This window comes from Oncorhynchus nerka, linkage group LG22 (assembly GCF_034236695.1).
Source record: "Oncorhynchus nerka isolate Pitt River linkage group LG22, Oner_Uvic_2.0, whole genome shotgun sequence".
NCBI lineage: Eukaryota > Metazoa > Chordata > Actinopteri > Salmoniformes > Salmonidae > Oncorhynchus > Oncorhynchus nerka.
In genome coordinates this window covers 104,276,765-104,294,401 of record NC_088417.1, presented here as the reverse complement: position 1 = coordinate 104,294,401, position 17,637 = coordinate 104,276,765, and positions in this window count along the sequence as shown.

Here is a 17,637-nt window from a genome sequence, read left to right as displayed (position 1 = left end):
AGGCAGCCAGTTCTCTCCCTCCCCTCGGCTCTTTTTCTATTCCCTGGGGTTTCCTGATCCTACTGGCAGGGGCTCAGATATCACAAAACTATTACTCCCTTTAACCCTGGCCGTTAACTGTTGACATGGCCCTGCGGTCAAATTACTAAATCGCCCTCTAGTGGCCTCATGTGGAATAGTAATAGTAATTTAGTTAGTAACACAGAAGGCTGATCACTGTGTGATCCTGATTTAGTTAATAACACAGAAGGCTGATCACTGTGTTACCCTGACTTAGTAACACAGAAGGCTGATCACTGTGTTACCCTGACTTAGTAACACAGAAGGCTGATCACTGTGTGACCCTGACTTAGTAACACAGAAGGCTGATCACTGTGTGACCCTGATTTAGTTAATAACACAGAAGGCTAATCACTGTGTTACCCTGACTTAGTAACACAGAAGGCTGATCACTGTGTTACCCTGACTTAGTAACACAGAAGGCTGATCACTGTGTTACCCTGACTTAGTAACACAGAAGGCTGATCACTGTGTGACCCTGACTTAGTAACACAGAAGGCTGATCACTGTGTGACCCTGATTTAGTTAGTAACACAGAAGGCTGATCACTGTGTTACCCTGATTTAGTTAGTAACACAGAAGGCTGATCACTGTGTGACCCTGATTTAGTTAGTAACACAGAAGGCTGATCACTGTGCTACCCTGATTTAGTTAGTAACACAGAAGGCTGATCACTGTGCTACCCTGATTTAGTTAGTAACACAGAAGGCTGATCACTGTGTGATCCTGATTTAGTTAGTAACACAGAAGGCTGATCACTGTGTGACCCTGACTTAGTAACACAGAAGGCTGATCACTGTGTGACCCTGACTTAGTAACACAGAAGGCTGATCACTGTGTGACCCTGATTTAGTTAGTAACACAGAAGGCTGATCACTGTGTGACCCTGATTTAGTTAGTAACACAGAAGGCTGATCACTGTGTGATCCTGATTTAGTTAGTAACACAGAAGGCTGATCACTGTGTGACCCTGATTTAGTTAGTAACACAGAAGGCTGATCACTGTGTGACCCTGATTTAGTTAGTAACACAGAAGGCTGATCACTGTGTGACCCTGACTTAGTAACACAGAAGGCTGATCACTGTGTTACCCTGATTTAGTTAGTAACACAGAAGGCTGATCACTGTGTGATCCTGATTTAGTTAGTAACACAGAAGGCTGATCACTGTGTGATCCTGATTTAGTTAGTAACACAGAAGGCTGATCACTGTGTGACCCTGATTTAGTTAGTAACACAGAAGGCTGATCACTGTGTGACCCTGACTTAGTAACACAGAAGGCTGATCACTGTGTGACCCTGATTTAGTTAGTAACACAGAAGGCTGATCACTGTGTGACCCTGATTTAGTTAGTAACACAGAAGGCTGATCACTGTGTGACCCTGATTTAGTTAGTAACACAGAAGGCTGATCACTGTGTGACCCTGACTTAGTAACACAGAAGGCTGATCACTGTGTGACCCTGATTTAGTTAGTAACACAGAAGGCTGATCACTGTGTGACCCTGACTTAGTTAGTAACACAGAAGGCTGATCACTGTGTGACCCTGACTTAGTAACACAGAAGGCTGATCACTGTGTGACCCTGACTTAGTAACACAGAAGGCTGATCACTGTGTGACCCTGATTTAGTTAGTAACACAGAAGGCTATTCACTATGTGACCCTGATTTAGTTAGTAACACAGAAGGCTATTCACTATGTGACCCTGACTTAGTTAGTAACACAGTAATATGATCACTGGTGGCATCCTGCGATAGAGGTCTCAGGCGATACACGGCTCTCTGTCCTAATTTAATAGATTGCCGTCTCTCATCACAACATTAACATGTTCATGGAAATCTGTGTAATTTTCCCCTCGTCTATCTACTCAAAGTATTAATGACATTAATGGCCAGCGATGGACCTAATTATCCATCTACCCCCCTGAGCTGTATTACCACCCCAGACATACAGGTAGCTGGTTAGGTAGGTAGATTTCCCTAGGATGTTCTGTCTGAACAGGTGACAAAATGGACAGAGTATTATCTATCTGGATCCCTAACCCATTTCAGATCACTAATGGCATGAATGGCCAATGAATCCGTAATTATCATTCCACCCCCCACAGCTGTTTAACCATCCCTAGACAGATAGCTAGTTAGGTCGGTAGATATTTTGACATCCCTTGGTGGTTGCCATGACGCCATAATGGCAGCTTAAAATAAATGCTCGATCCTGTACATTTCGTATACACTCACCGCTCAGTTTATAAGGTACAACCCCGTTCACGAAACGGCCAAATGTCTGATGAGCTGCTTAGCGTAGCAGTTAGCCTAGCTGCCACGGATACAGTAGCGTCTTAGCGTAGCAGCTAGCCTAACTGCCACTGATACAGTAGCTGCTTAGCGTAGCAGTTAGCCTAGCTGCCACTGATACAGTGGCTTCTTAGCGTAGCAGCTAGCCTAGCTGACACTGATACAGTAGCTGCTTAGCGTAGCAGCTAGCCTAGCTGCCACTGATACAGTAGCTTCTTAGCGTAGCAGCTAGCCTAGCTGCCACTGATACAGTAGCTTCTTAGCGTAGCAGCTAGCCTAGCTGCCACTGATACAGTAGCTGCTTAGCGTAGCAGTTGGCCTAGCTGCCACTGATACAGTAGCTGCTTAGCATAGCAGCTAGCCTAGCTGCCACTGATACAGTAGCTTCTTAGCGTAGCAGTTAGCCTAGCTGCCACTGATACAGTAGCTGCTTAGCGTAGCAGCTAGCCTAGCTGCCACTCATACAGTAGCTGCTTAGCGTAGCAGCTAGCCTAGCTGCCACTGATACAGTAGCTTCTTAGCGTAGCAGCTAGCCTAGCTGCCACTGATACAGTAGCTGCTTAGCGTAGCAGCTAGGCTAGCTGCCACTCATACAGTAGCTGCTTAGCGTAGCAGCTAGCCTAGATGCCACTGATACAGTAGCTGCTTAGCATAGCATGTTGGTTGTTGATTCATGTGTGTTCTTGTTTTGATGGCTGTGGCATTTTTATTGTGAATATACACTAATGGTTCTTGTGTTATTCTAATGTAGGGATGATACAGAGACATCTGAGCAATACAGTGAACCAGAGCTGCTAGGAGATGTCATCGAGCCCCTCCCAACTGTATCAAGCAACAGATGTGCTTTTCCAAAAGGACCCAATGGTAGGCCAGGCCTATACTTTAATCTAGACATTTTAGTTAGCAAGTATCTAATCTTGTGGATCACTTAATTATACATTTCCATGGAGATATGACACACTATTCAACGTGTATTTAAGACATTTCAAGATCGAGAGAAGAGGGTCCCGTGTTTGAAAACATTTCCCAGAACTTTCCCAGGAAAGGGTCTTTCAACAGCTCCTGGTTTAAAAGGCCAACTTTCCCAGGAAAGGGGCTTTCAACAGCTCCTGGTTTAAAAGGCCAACTTTCCCAGGAAAGGGGCTTTCAACAGCTCCTGGTATAAAAGGCCAACTTTCCCAGGAAAGGGGCTTTCAACAGCTCCTGGTATAAAAGGCCAATTCATGGCTTGAATATTCTGTATGTCAAGATTCGACTTATTGTTTCGTCTGTAGGAATTTTTCTCTGCCCAATACACCTGCATCTGCCTTCACATCACGGTTTGGTTTTTGTAACTGGGAAAAGGCGCCGTTTAAAGGTTCTGGGTTTAAGCTCCATTTGAAGGCAGAGCATCATATCAATGATGTGTGTGCTTGGAATCAGCATAAAAAGGGCTATTGACAGCAACTCATCAATGTTAGACGTCATAAATGAAGAAAGTGGAGGAAAACTGTACTTTACATTGAAACAATTGCAGAGGTGCTCCTATTGACTGGCTACTCAAAATATAGAGCGGAGAGGTCATCGAGAGTCTGATGACTCTCACAACAAGGGTAATGTTTTGATTATCTTAGAAGAAATAGCAAAGCATGACCCTCTCATAGAGAAAAGGATGAATGCATGTGGCAATGCTAAGTAGACAAGCCATCAAACCCAGAAGGAGGTTCTTGAGGGCTGAGCTGAGATGGTACAGAGCGAACTAATAAGAGAAGTAAAAGAAAGTGAAGTTTTTAGTGTATTTTCAGATGAAACCAAAGATAAATGTCTTTAGTTGTGAGGTACTATTACAATGAGGACATCCACGAAAGCCTTTTACACTTTCAGGCAGCTGAAAGCTTAGATGCAGCAGGCCTCACAAACATGATAATTGATTGATTTGAAAGACATGGTCTGGAATACATAAATTATCTTGTGTGACAAGGTGCATCTGTCATGAGCATTCTGGTGTGTCTGCACGGATTAAAAACGTGCATTTGCTTTTTATTTTTTTAATTTAATTTAACCTTTATTTAACCAAGGTAAACGAGTTGATAACAAGTTCTCATTTACAACTGCGACCTGGCCAAGATAAAGCAAAGCGTTACGACACAAACAACACAGAGTTACACATGGAATAAACATGCGTACAGTCAATAACACAATAGAGAAAAAATAACGTCTATATGCAGTGTGTGCAAATGGCATGAGGTGGTAAGGCAATAAATAGGCTTTAGGAGCGAAGTAATTACAACTTAGCAAATTAACACTGTGTGATAGATGAGCAGATGATGTGCAAGTAGTGATACTGGTGTGCAAAAGAGCAGAAAAGTAAATAAAAACATATGGAGATGAGGTAGGTAGATATTTACAGGTGGGCTATTTACAGATGGGCTATGTACAGCTGCAGCGATCAGTTAGCTGCTCAGATAGCTGTTGTTTAAAGTTAGTGAGGGAAATAGAAGTCTCCAGCTTCAGCGATTTTTCCAATTCTTTCCAGTCACTGACAACAGAGAACTGGAAGGAAAGGCAGCCAAAGGGGTGGCAGGGTAGCCTGGTGGTTAGAGTGTTGGACTAGTAACTAAAATGTTGCAAGTTCAAATCCCCGAGCTGACAAGGTATAAATCTGTCGTTCTGCCCCTGAACAGGCAGTTAACCCACTGTTCCTAGGCCGTCATTGAAAATAAGAATTTGTTCTTAACTGACTTGCCTTGTAAAATAAATAAAAATAAACAAAGTAGGTGTTGGCTTTGGGGATGACCAGTGAGATATACCTGCTGGAGCGCGTGCTACGGGTGGGTGTTGTTATCGTGACCAGTGAGATGAGATACGACGGAGCTTTACCTAGCATAGACTTATAGATGACCTGGAGCCAGTGGGTCTGGCGGCGAATATGTAGCGAGGGCCAGCCGACTAGAGCATACAGGTCGCTGTGGTGGGTGGTATAAGGGGATTTGGTGACAAAACGGATGGCACTGTGATAGACTGCTTCCAGTTTGCTGAGTAGAGTATTGGAGGCTATTTTGTAAATGTCACGTTCTTTCAAAATCAAACCCAGAAGCAGACCAGGACAAGGAGAGTAGGAAGAAGGTGAGTATTTATTTACAAGTGAATGTGAATGGGTAGATATATCCAGGTGGCGTAGCGGGCAGCGGTGGTGAGTTGATGGGAGTAAATAGGTGGATCCAATGGGGTAGCGGAATCCTCCGACGACCAGGCGGGAATGGGGTAAATGATCCGGGTGAGTAACTGAAGACAGAACAAACGGAGGTAAGTTTAAAGCAAGCAATACGTAAAAAACAACAAAACAAATTCTATCCAACTTGAGGCTGATACTCTGGCACAACATACTGTTCATGGCTAACGATCCAGCAGGGAATGGATGTCAGGTCCGGGCTTATGAAGAGGAGAGATGAAGATCAGGACCAGGTGTGCAGATAGCTGATGGGATACAGGTGCAGGTAATCAGAACTCCCAACTGGCTACATTGCCCGGCAACCAGACAGGGTGCGTTCCAGGACGCCGGAAAAAACACTCCAGGACAGAACACAGGCAAAAAACAGACTCAGGAAACGGGATTCGTGACAGTACCCCCCCCTCCGACGAAAGCCACCGGACGGACTACCCGGAGCGCCAGGGTGGAGGCGGTAAAAGTCACGAAGCAGGTCATCGTCAAGGATCTGACGCCGAGGAATCCAACTCCTCTCCTCAGGACCATATCCTTCCCAATCCACTAAATACTGGAACCCTCGACCCCGCCGTCTGGAGTACATGATGCGGCGCACCGTGTAGACAGGACCACCTCCGATCATCCGAGGAGGAGGAGGACGAGGAGGACGGGGAACAGAGGACTGAGGAGAACCGGCTTGAGGCAGGAGACATGAAAGGTGGGATGTACTCTTAGTGTAGCAGGCAACTTGGGTCGGACCACAACAGGATTAATGATCTTCTCCACCACAAACGGACCAATGAACTTCGGTGACAGTTTCCTCGACTCAGTCCGTAGAGGAAGATCCCGTGTAGCCAACCAAACCCTATCTCCGACGGTATAAGCGGGGGCAGGAATACGGCGACGATTCGCCTGGATCTGATACCGGTCAGAAACCTTAAGGAGGGCCTTCCTGGCCCGATGCCAGGTGCGGTGGCAACGACGAATGTGGGTCTGGACAGAAGGAACCGAGAGATCCCGCTCCTGAGAAGGAAACAAGGGAGGTTGGTAACCGTACAGGCACTGGAAGGGAGACATCCCAGTGGCAGATGAAGGGAGAGTATTATGAGCATACTCGACCCAGGGTAATTGAGAGGACCAAGAGGTGGGATCAGAGGAAACAAGACAGCACAGCGTGGACTCAATCTTCTGGTTGGCTCTCTCCGCCTGACCATTAGATTGGGGGTGGAATCCAGATGTGAGACTGACTGTAGCTCCAATGGCCAAACAGAAGGATTTCCAGACAGCAGAGGTAAACTGAGGACCACGGTCAGAAACAATGTCACAGTGCAACCCGTGGACCCTGAACACCTCCCTAACCAGGATCTCGGACGTCTCAGTGGCAGAAGGCAGCTTGGAGAGGGGAACAAAGTGGTCAAACTTGCTGAATCTATCCACAATGGTCAGAATAACCGTGTTACCAACAGAAGAGGGCAACCCCGTGACAAAATCCATGGCCAGATGCGACCAAGGTCGCCGGGGAATAGGTAGGGGGTGAAGAAGCCCAGAGCTGGCCCGATTGGTACTCTTATTCTGCGCACAAACAGGACAAGCGGCAACAAACCTCCGGGTATCTTCTCCCATGGCAGGCCACCAAAATCGTCTGTGCAGTAGCGCCATAGTCCGAGCAACACCAGGGTGACAAGCTATCTTGCTGGCGTGGGACCACTGAAGGACAGCAGAACGAATCGACTCAGGCACGAACAACCGACCGGGTGGACCGTTACCGGGCCCGGGCTGTGTTCGAAGTTCCGCCATCACCTCCTCCTCAATCCTCCATGTAACGGCTCCCACGACAAGGTTCTGGGGAAGAATCGTCTCAGTCTTGGCCCCACTCTCCTCCGTCTTGGAGAACATCCAGGACAGGGCGTCCGCCTTCCCGTTCTTTGACCCAGGTCGGAACGTCAGGGAAAAATTGAAGCGTCCAAAAAACAAAGCCCACCGGGCCTGACGGGAGTTGAGACGTTTAGCCGATTGCACGTAAGCCAGATTCTTGTGGTCAGTCCAGACCACAAACGGTTGCTCCGCCACTCCTCCAAGGCAAGCTTCACAGCGAGAAGCTCCCGGTTACCCACATCGTAGTTTCTTTCAGCTGGAGAAAGACGACAAGAGTAGAAGGCGCAGGGATGGAGTTTACCGTCAGTGGAGCTACGCTGGGACAGGATGGCGCTCACCCCCACATCAGACGCATCCACCTCCACAACGAACTGACGGGAAGTGTCAGGTTGAGAGACAATCGGGGCGTTGGTGAATCGGCTCTTCAAATCTAGAAATGCTCGGTCTGCCTCAGGAGACCAACAGAACTTTCTGGTGCAAGACGTCAGCACAGTTAAAGGGGCGGCCACCCGGCTGTAATCACGGATAAACCTCCGATAAAAATTTGCAAACCCCAGGAATCTCTGAGGCTGCAATCTCGTACCGGGCTGGACCCAATCCCGAACCGCCCGAACCTTCTCTTGGTCCATCTTGATCTCTCCCCTGGAGATGATGTACCCGAGGAAGGACGTCGTGTGGGCGTGAAAATCGCACTTCTCAGTCTTCACGAACAGACGGTTCTCCAATAACCGCTGCAGGACCTGCTTGACATGCTGAACGTGGATAGAAAGCTCCTTCGAGAAGATGAGGATATCATCCAGGTAAACGAACACAAAAATACCAATCATATCTCTCAGAACGTCATTCACCATACTTTGGAACACAGCAGGAGTGTTGGTCAGTCCAAACGGCATCACCTGGTACTCGAAATTTCCCATCGGAGTATTGAAGCCAGTCAACCACTCATCCCCCTCTTTGATCCGAACCAAATGATAAGCATTACGTAAATCAAGCTTCGTAAAAACCGTAGCACCCTGTAAAGAATCGAAAGCCGAACTCATCAAGGGTAGGGGATACTTGTTCTTGACCTAATATCATTCAAACCCCGAGCTACCACAGTAGAGACAGCTGTTGGTCTCACGTCTACGTTGGCGCTCCTCCTTAGTTAGCCCGTGTCGCCCCACTTGCATTGGTTCAGGATCTGGTTGCAAGACCGCTCCACTAATCCCGTGTGGGAAATAACAATCAATATGTTCTGGTTCACTTCCTGAACCGAATGGTAACAGAGTTGCTGATTGATTGGATGGGCCCCACTGCTTCTCCCTCCTCTCTCGGACTCTATTATCTACCCGAATAGATAAAGTGACCAAACTATCTAGGTCACTAGGCTCTGGATAGGAGATCAGCTCGTCCTTGAGTTGCTCCGAGAACCCCTGGTAAAAAAACGCTTGTAGTGATTCCTCATTCCAACCACTCTCCACAGCCAATGTCCTGAATTCTATCACAAAGTCTGCCACACTGTGAGCTCCTTGGCGAAGAGAGAACAAACGTTTAGCTGCGTCCTTACCTCGGACTGGATGGTCAAAAAGCTTTCTCATCTCTGCCGTGAAACCCTGGTATGACGTCATGCATGTGTCCCGTCGTTCCCAAACAACTGAAGCCCATTCCAGAGCTCTACCACGCAGCAGATCAATAACAAAAGCTATCCTAGCTTTATCTGTGGCGTAAGAGTAGGGCTGCAGATCAAAAACTAACCCACACTGTAAAAGAAATGAACGGCATCCTCCCAGATCTCCTTCGTACTTCTCCGGTGTCGGAACCTTGGGCTCACGGAAGGAACCCGCTCCCGAATCGGCAGGTGATATGGGTGAAACAGGTGGTGGATGATTCGCCGGCAACCTGAGCTGATCCTGGATACTCGTTAATCGATCCGATAAGTTCCGGATTGAACCCGCTATCTCGTGTAGCGCCGTGTTGTGTTGTCCCAACATCTTCCCCTGCTGGCATGGCAACCGGAGTCCAGGTCCGCTGGGTTCATCCTTGGCCGGATCGTTCTGTCACGTTCTTTCAAAATCGAACCCAGAAGCAGACCAGGACAAGGAGAGTAGGAAGAAGGTGAGTATTTATTTACAAGTGAATGTGAATGGGTAGATATATCCAGGTGGCGTAGCGGGCAGCGGTGGTGAGTTGATGGGAGTAAATAGGTGGATCCACTGGGGTAGCGGAATCCTCCGACGACCAGGCGGGAATGGGGTAAATGATCCGGGTGAGTAACTGAACACAGAACAAACGGAGTTAAGTTTAAGGCAAGCATTACGTAAAAAACAACAAAACAAATTCTATCCAACTTGAGGCTGATACTCTGGCACAACATACTGTTCATGGCTAACGATCCGGCAGGGAATGGATGTCAGGTCCGAGCTTATGAAGAGGAGAGATGATGATGATCAGGACCAGGTGTGCAGATAGCTGATGGGATACAGGTGCGGGTAATCAGAACTCCCAACTGGCTACATTGCCCGGCAACCAGACAGGGTGCGTTCCAGGACGCCGGAAAAAAACACTCCAGGAAAAAACAGACTCAGGAAACGGGATTCGTGACAGTAAATGACATCGCCGAAGTTGAGGATCGGTAGGATAGTCAGTTTTACTAGGGTAAGTTTGGCGGCGTGAGTGAAGGAGGCTTTGTTGCGAAATAGGAAGCCAATTCTAGATTTAATTTTGAATGAGAGATGTTTTATATGAGTCTGGAAGGAGAGTTTACAGTCTAGCCAGAAGGAGTGAGTGTTGTATGGCATTGAAGCTCGTTTGGAGGTTAGTTAAGACCGTGTTCGAAGAAGGGCCAGATGTATACAGAATGGTGTCATCTGCGTAGAGGTGGAACAGGGAATCACCCGCAGCAAGAGCGAAATCGTTGATATATACAGAGAAAAGAGTTGGCCCGAGAATTAAACCCTGTGGTACCCCCATAGAAACTGCCAGAGGTCCGGACAACAGGCCCTCCGATTTGACACACTGAACTTTGTCTGAGAAGTAGTTGGTGAATCAGGCGAGGCAGTCATTTGAGAGACCAAGCCTGATGAGTCTGTCGATAAGAATACGGTTATTGACATTTGAAATCTTTAGAAAGGCAGGGCAGGATGGGTATAGGTCTAAAACAGTTAGGGTCTAGAATGTCACCCCCTTTGAAGAGCTTTCCAATCGTTAGGGATGTTGGATGATACGAAAGAGAGGCTGAACAAACCGGTAATAGGGGTTGCAACAATGGCGGCGGATAATATTAGAAAGAGAGGGTCCAGATTGTCTAGCCCAGCTAATTTGTACGGGTCCAGGTTTTGCAGCTCTTTCAGAAATCTGCTATCTGGGTTTGGGTGAAAGGAGAAGCTGGGGAGGCTTGGGCATGTAGCTGCGGGGAGTGCGGAGCTGTTGCCCGGGTTTGGGGTAGCCAGGAGGAAAGCATGGCCAGTCGTAGAGAAATGCTTCTTGAAATTCTCGATTATCATGGATTTATCGGTGGTGACAGTGTTTCCTAGCCTCAGTGCCGTGGACAGCTGGGAGGAGGTGCTCTTGTTCTCCATGGACGTTACAGTGTCCCAGAACTTTTTGGAGTTAGAGCTACAGGATGCAAATTTCTGCTTGAAAAAAAGCTAGCCTTTGCTTTCCTGACTGACTGCGTGTATTGGTTCCTGACTTTCCTGAAAAGTTGCATATCACGGGGGCTATTCGATGCTAACACAGTACGCCACAGGATGTTTTTGTGCTGGTCAAGGGCAGTCAGGTCTGAAGTGAACCAAGGGCTATATCTCTTCTTAGTACTACATTTTTTGAATGGTGCATGCTTATTTAAGATGGTGAGGAAATCACTTTTAAAGACAACCAGGCATCCTCAACTGACAGGATACCTGGGCCAGGTCAATTAGAAAGGCCTGCTCACAAAAGTGTTTTAGGGAACGTTTGACAGTGATGAGGGGTGGTCATTTATGTATTTGACTGCGGACCCATAGTGGATGCAGGCATTGAGGCAGTGGTCACTGAGATCCTGATTGAAAACATTAGAGGTGTATTTGGAGGGCAAGTTGGTCAGGATAATATCTATGAGCGCGCCCATGTTTACGGATTTAGGGTTGTACCTGATGGGTTTCTTGATAATTTGTGTGAGATTGAGGGCATCACGCTTTGATTGTAGGACTGCCGGGGTGCAGATCCCAGGTCACCTAACAGAACGAACTCTGAAGATAGATGGGGGGCAATCAATTCACATATGGACACAGCTGGGACCTGAGGGGGATCTATAACAGGTGGCAACAGTGAGAGACTTATTTCTGGAGAGATTAATAAATTAACCGCTGTGAGCTGAGGGCACTGTAATCACATTGTTTGAATTTGGTTCTTGTCTATGCTGTAAAATGTTCCTGAGACAGTTTACTTTTTTACTCTCCTGCAGAAGTTTTATAACGTTGTATCTGACTCATACGTTCATCTCAAGTGTCTTGCTGTTCAGAAAGAGCTGTATCCACAGCAGCAGCCCAGAGAACTACAGAGACTTACGAATGTCAGGTGGGCCTGCATGGCATGCCACGGCAAGCGGTACTGGAACACCAAGCGGTACCAGAACACCCAGTCTTTTACATTAAAATACTTTCTTAATTAACTTTTTCTTGAACTGGATTGTAGGTTAAGGGCTTGTAAGTAAGCATTTTATTGTAAGGTCTACCTACACCTGTTGTATTCGGCACACTTGACAAACACATTTAATTTGATTTTTGATTTGATGACCAGAGAGGTCAAGGACCAGAAGAACTGTATGTAGTTCTCCCAGGCTCAGAAGGATGAATTTAATCAGGAGAACGACAAGATGACAGCGATCTGTAAGTCATTGAGAGAGGACATCAGTTCTATGTGTGAATCCATGTTAACGATGACAGAGAAATCAGATTATCTCGAGGGACAATCAAAGCAGAACAACATTGTTGTGGATGGAATTGCAGATTCTTCACATGAAGCCTGGACAATTGTGCGCCCACAGGGCGGCGCACGTTTGGCCCAGCGTCGTCCAGGTTTGGCCCAGCGTCGTCCAGGTTTGGCCCAGCGTCGTCCAGGTTTGGCCCAGCGTCGTCCAGGTTTGGTCGGGGTAGGCTGTCGTTGTAAATGAGAATTTGTTCTTAACTGACTTGCCTTGTTAAAATGTTTATTTTTTAAATAAAAACTCTAGCTGACTCTATAGCCACTCCTATCTGTCATATCTTTAATCTAGAGGAAGGTGTTTGTCTCTGGCCTGGAGGGAAGCCAAAGTCATTCCGATACCCAAAGCAGCCTTTACGGCTTCTAATAGCAGACCGATCAGCTTGCTGCCAGCTCTTAGCAAAGTGTTGTAGCAATTGTGTATGAACAAATACAATGCTATTTCGTTGTAAACAAATGAACAACAGACTTTCAGCTTATAGAGACGGGCATCAACATGTACTGCACTGACACAAATGCCTGATTATTGGTTGAAAGAAATTGATAAGAAGATTGTAGGAGCTGTACTATTAGATTTCAATGCAGCCTTTGATATTATTGACCATAACCTGTTGTTGAAAAAAACTAATGTTTTATGGCTTTTCAACCTCTGCCATATTGTGGATTCATAGCCATCTTTCTCAGAAGGTTTCCTTTAACCTCTTGGTGAACCCGGTAGCGGGATGAAATTAGACAACATACGGTGATCACTACATAAATAATCATATTAAAACATTCATGAAAATACAACTGTCTCACATGGTTCGAAAGCCTTGAATCTTGCTAATACAACTGCGTTGTCAGATTTAAAAAAGGATTTACTGCGAAAGAATACGATACGATTATCTGAGGATAGAGACCCATAAAAAAGAACTATTTCAACCAAGCACAGGCGTAACAAAATCACAAACTGCAATAAAATAAATGGTTTACCTTTGACGATCTTCGTCTGTTTGCTCATTGTTACACAATGAATGGTCTTTTGTTTGATCAAATCCATTTTTTAACACGAAACATTTTGTGAAACGCTTGTGTCGTGAATTCAGTCTCATTACATTTTCAACGACACATTCGATGTAAATACACACACAGGACGTGACTGTTCCAGTTTCACTGCAATCAACTAGTTTGTTTGTAACACAACCAAACCTGATGGGACATTTCGCGGGACGTATTGACTGAAAGAAACCGATTTGAAGACAACAAGTAATGACATCATTGTGCACCAATGATTTGCCCGCTGTTTCGTTGATTGACTGTATTTTAACCCAATGACCACAACATTTTAACCTCTCTAACATAGGTAGACGGTAGCGTCCCACCTGGCCAAAAGCCAGTGAAAATGCAGAGCGCCAAATTCAAATAAATTACTATAAAAATCTAACTTTCATGAAATCACACATGTAAGATACCAAATTAAAGCTACACCTGTTGTGAATCCAGCCAACATGTCAGATTTCAAAAGGGCTTATCTGAGGAAAGCACCTCCGTAAACAAAGAGAGAAGCATATTTCAACCCTGCAGGCGTGACACAAAACGCAGAAATAAAAATATAATTCATACCTTACCATTGACAAGCTTCTTTTTGTTGGCACTCCAATATGTCCCATAAACATCACAATTAGTCATTTTGTTCGATTAATTCCGTCGATATATATCAAAAATGTCCATTTATTTGGCGCGTTTGATCCAGAAAAACACCGGTTTCAACTTGTGCAACGTCACTAGAAAATTTGCCAAAACATTTCAAACTACTTTTGTAATACAACTTCAGGTATTTTTTTATGTAAATAATCGATTAATTGAAGACGTTATGATCTGTGTTCATTACAGGAGGAAAACAAACTGTAGCTTTCTGGTGACGCACCTCTAACAGTCCACTTCAAGTTACCCTCGTTCAAGATGGTCAGTAATAAACTGGTCCTGAACATCTCAAACTAAGAGCATCGTATTTGGGACAAATCATTCCCTAAGCTAGACCTTAGCTGAATCTGGTAATGTGATGGTGTGGCTGTTGAACAAGTTGAGAAGACTAAATTACTTGGCGTTACCTTAGATTGTGAACTGTCCTGGTCAAAACATATAGATTCAATGGTTGTAAAGATGGGGAGAGATCTGTCTGTAATAAAGAGGTGCTCTGCTTTTTTGACAGCACACCACACAAAGCAAGTCATGCAGGCTCTAGTTGTATCTTACCTTGATTATTGTCTAGTCATGTGGTTAAGTGCTGCAATGAAAGACCTAGTTAAGCTGCAGCTGGTCCAGAACAGAGTGGCATGTCTTGCTTGTCTTTGTAATCAGAGGGCTGATATAAATACTATGCTGTCAGTTTCTCTTGGCTCAGAGTTGAGGAGAGACTGACTGCACCACTTCTTCTCTTTGTGAGAAACATTCATGTGTTGAAAATCCCAAATGTGTGTGCCGCTATGTGTGCCATTTTTAAATGTATGTAGTTCTGTCCTTGAGCTGTTCTTGTCTATTAATGTTCTATATTATGTCATGTTTCATGTTCTGTGTGGACCACAGGAAGAGTAGCTGCTGCTTTCGCAACAGCTAATGGGGATCCTAATAAAATACCCAAAACTGTATCAACACAGTCTCCAGATGGCCAGGCCTTTTAACTGACACATGATACCGCTGGCTGGTGCCAGGGATCCTCAGATCCTGCCTCTCACTCTCTCTGTCTCTGTTCATGTCAGACCCAGTCTCACTGCCTGTTGGGATGGGAGAGCTGCTCCAGCCTCCAGCCTCAAACCCTGGCTGCATGTGATGAGATATCCCCAGAGATGAAGCCAGGTTTCTAGTGGCTGAGACGAACACAGCAGTGGGGACGGGGACAAAGGCAGTAGTGGGGATGGGGAGGTAGGAGGCAGGAGGTAGGAGTTGGAGGTAGGAGACAGGAGGTGGGAGCTGGAGGTGTGTGCTGGAGGTAGGAGCTGGAGGTAGGAGCTGGAGGTAGGAGCTGGAGGTAGGAGCTGGAGGTAGGAGCTGGAGGTAGGAGACAGGAGGTGGGAGCTGGAGGTAAGAGCTGGAGGTAGGAGACAGGAGGTAGGAGACAGAGGTAGGAGACAGGAGGTAGGAGCTGGAGGTAGGAGACAGGAGGTAGGAGCTGGAGGTAGGAGCTGGAGGTAGGAGACAGAGGTAGAAGCTGGAGGTAGGAGACAGGAGGTAGGAGACAGGAGGTAGGAGACAGGAGGTAGGAGCTGGAGGTAGGAGCTGGAGGTAGGAGACAGGAGGTAGGAGACAGAGGTAGGAGCTGGAGGTAGGAGCTGGAGGTAGGAGCAGGAGGTAGGAGACAGGAGGTAGGAGATGGAGGTAGGAGCTGGAGGTAGGAGCTGGAGGTAGGAGCTGGAGGTAGGAGACAGGAGTTAGGAGCTGGAGGTAGGAGACAGGAGGTGGGAGCTGGAGGTAAGAGCTGGAGGTAGGAGACAGGAGGTGGGAGCTGGAGGTAGGAGACAGGAGGTAGGAGACAGGAGGTAGCAGATGGAGGTAGAAGCTGGAGGTAGAAGCTGGAGGTAGGAGACAGGAGGTAGGAGCCAGGAGGTTGGAGCTGGAGGTAGGAGGTAGGAGCTGGAGGTAGGAGCTGGAGGTAGGAGCTAGAGGTAGGAGCTGGAGGTAGGAGACAGAGGTAGGAGACAGAGGTAGGAGACAGAGGTAGGAGCTGGAGGTAGGAGACTGGAGGTAGGAGCTGGAGGTAGGAGACAGGAGGTAGGAGACAGGAGGTAGGAGACAGAGGTAGAAGCTGGAGGTAGGAGACAGGAGGTAGGAGACAGGAGGTAGGAGCTGGAGGTAGGAGACAGGAGGTAGGAGACAGGAGGTAGGAGACAGGAGGTAGGAGACAGGAGGTAGGAGACAGGAGGTAGGAGATGGAGGTAGGAGACAGGAGGTAGGAGCTGGAGGTAGGAGCTGGAGGTAGGAGACAGGAGGTAGGAGACAGGAGGTAGGAGACAGGAGGTAGGAGCTGGAGGTAGGAGACAGGAGGTAGGAGACAGGAGGTAGGAGCTGGAGGTAGGAGACAGGAGGTAGGAGCTGGAGGTAGGAGACAGGAGGTAGGAGCTGTCAGGTTCTGTCGGCACAGCTAGTGTTGCATCTTCCAGAAGTGCCTGGTAGGGACAGAGGCTCACGGTGGGTTCTACTCTTACTCTACCTCTGAAACTTTAGGAAGGAAACAGCTCCACTCTCTTCACATTAAAAACCTGATGTGGTCAATGACCTTCATCACAATGACCTCCCTCTGAAACCAGGAGATTCAGGAGCACCGGCGGCAAAAAAAGAGCCTTTGGTATTATATTTCTTTCACTCAGTTTGATAATGCACTATGTCAAGCATTAATGAAATGCTCATCTGTAAATTGTGGAGAAAAAATGTCATTTAAATGGCACTTAGTCAGGATACCTGAAACTCTTTCTGTCCCATTAGCCTGGCTTCACTCTGACCACACATGTCTGTCTGTCTGTCTGTCTGTCTGACATTATTATTGAAGTACACTAGAACAGCATAGCTACTGTAGTAGGTCAAAGCTGTGTGCTGGAAAACCTTGGTAGAGCATGGGTGGAGTAGGCATTATGGTGCTCATGTGAATGTCCTTTGTTTTCTTGCTTCAGACCTGCATACTTGACACTTACAGCTTAGTGTTTAATGCAGTTAATCTGTTGTTGACAATGACACGTTATTTCCCTGATCAATTGCATGTGAAGCCCTGAGGCTTGGCTGGCATAATGTACCGCCTCTGCTCTGTGCCACACTAGATACCTTAGATGGCCCAGAACTGTCCAGACAATCACATACGTTCAAAGGCGACAACTTACTGTGCCACAGTGAGATCTATCGTTACTATACCATTACCCCAGACCACGCTAAATAGCTTTAAGGTGATTGAAGTTGGACACTTTGTTCCAGGAAGGGGGAAATAAGTCCTTTGTCCTTCTTTGAGATAAAATACTTTAATTTGTTTCATTAATTAGCTCAATCCTTTGAGAGTCCTACTCCAATAAAACGTTCCTCTCTTGTGTCTCTTGTGAAATATAATATATAATAGCTAATTAAATTGACAGAAGAAAGAAAACAAGAGGGTTTGGATAAATGAGAGCTAATGACTTCAGGGGGAGGATATCAACACTGGACATCTGGATCTACTGTTAGGATCGGCCTCACCCATCAAGAAGGATCAGCCTCGCCCATTAGGAAGGGTCAGCCTCGCCCATTAGGAAGGGTCAGCCTCGCCCATTAGGAAGGGTCAGCCT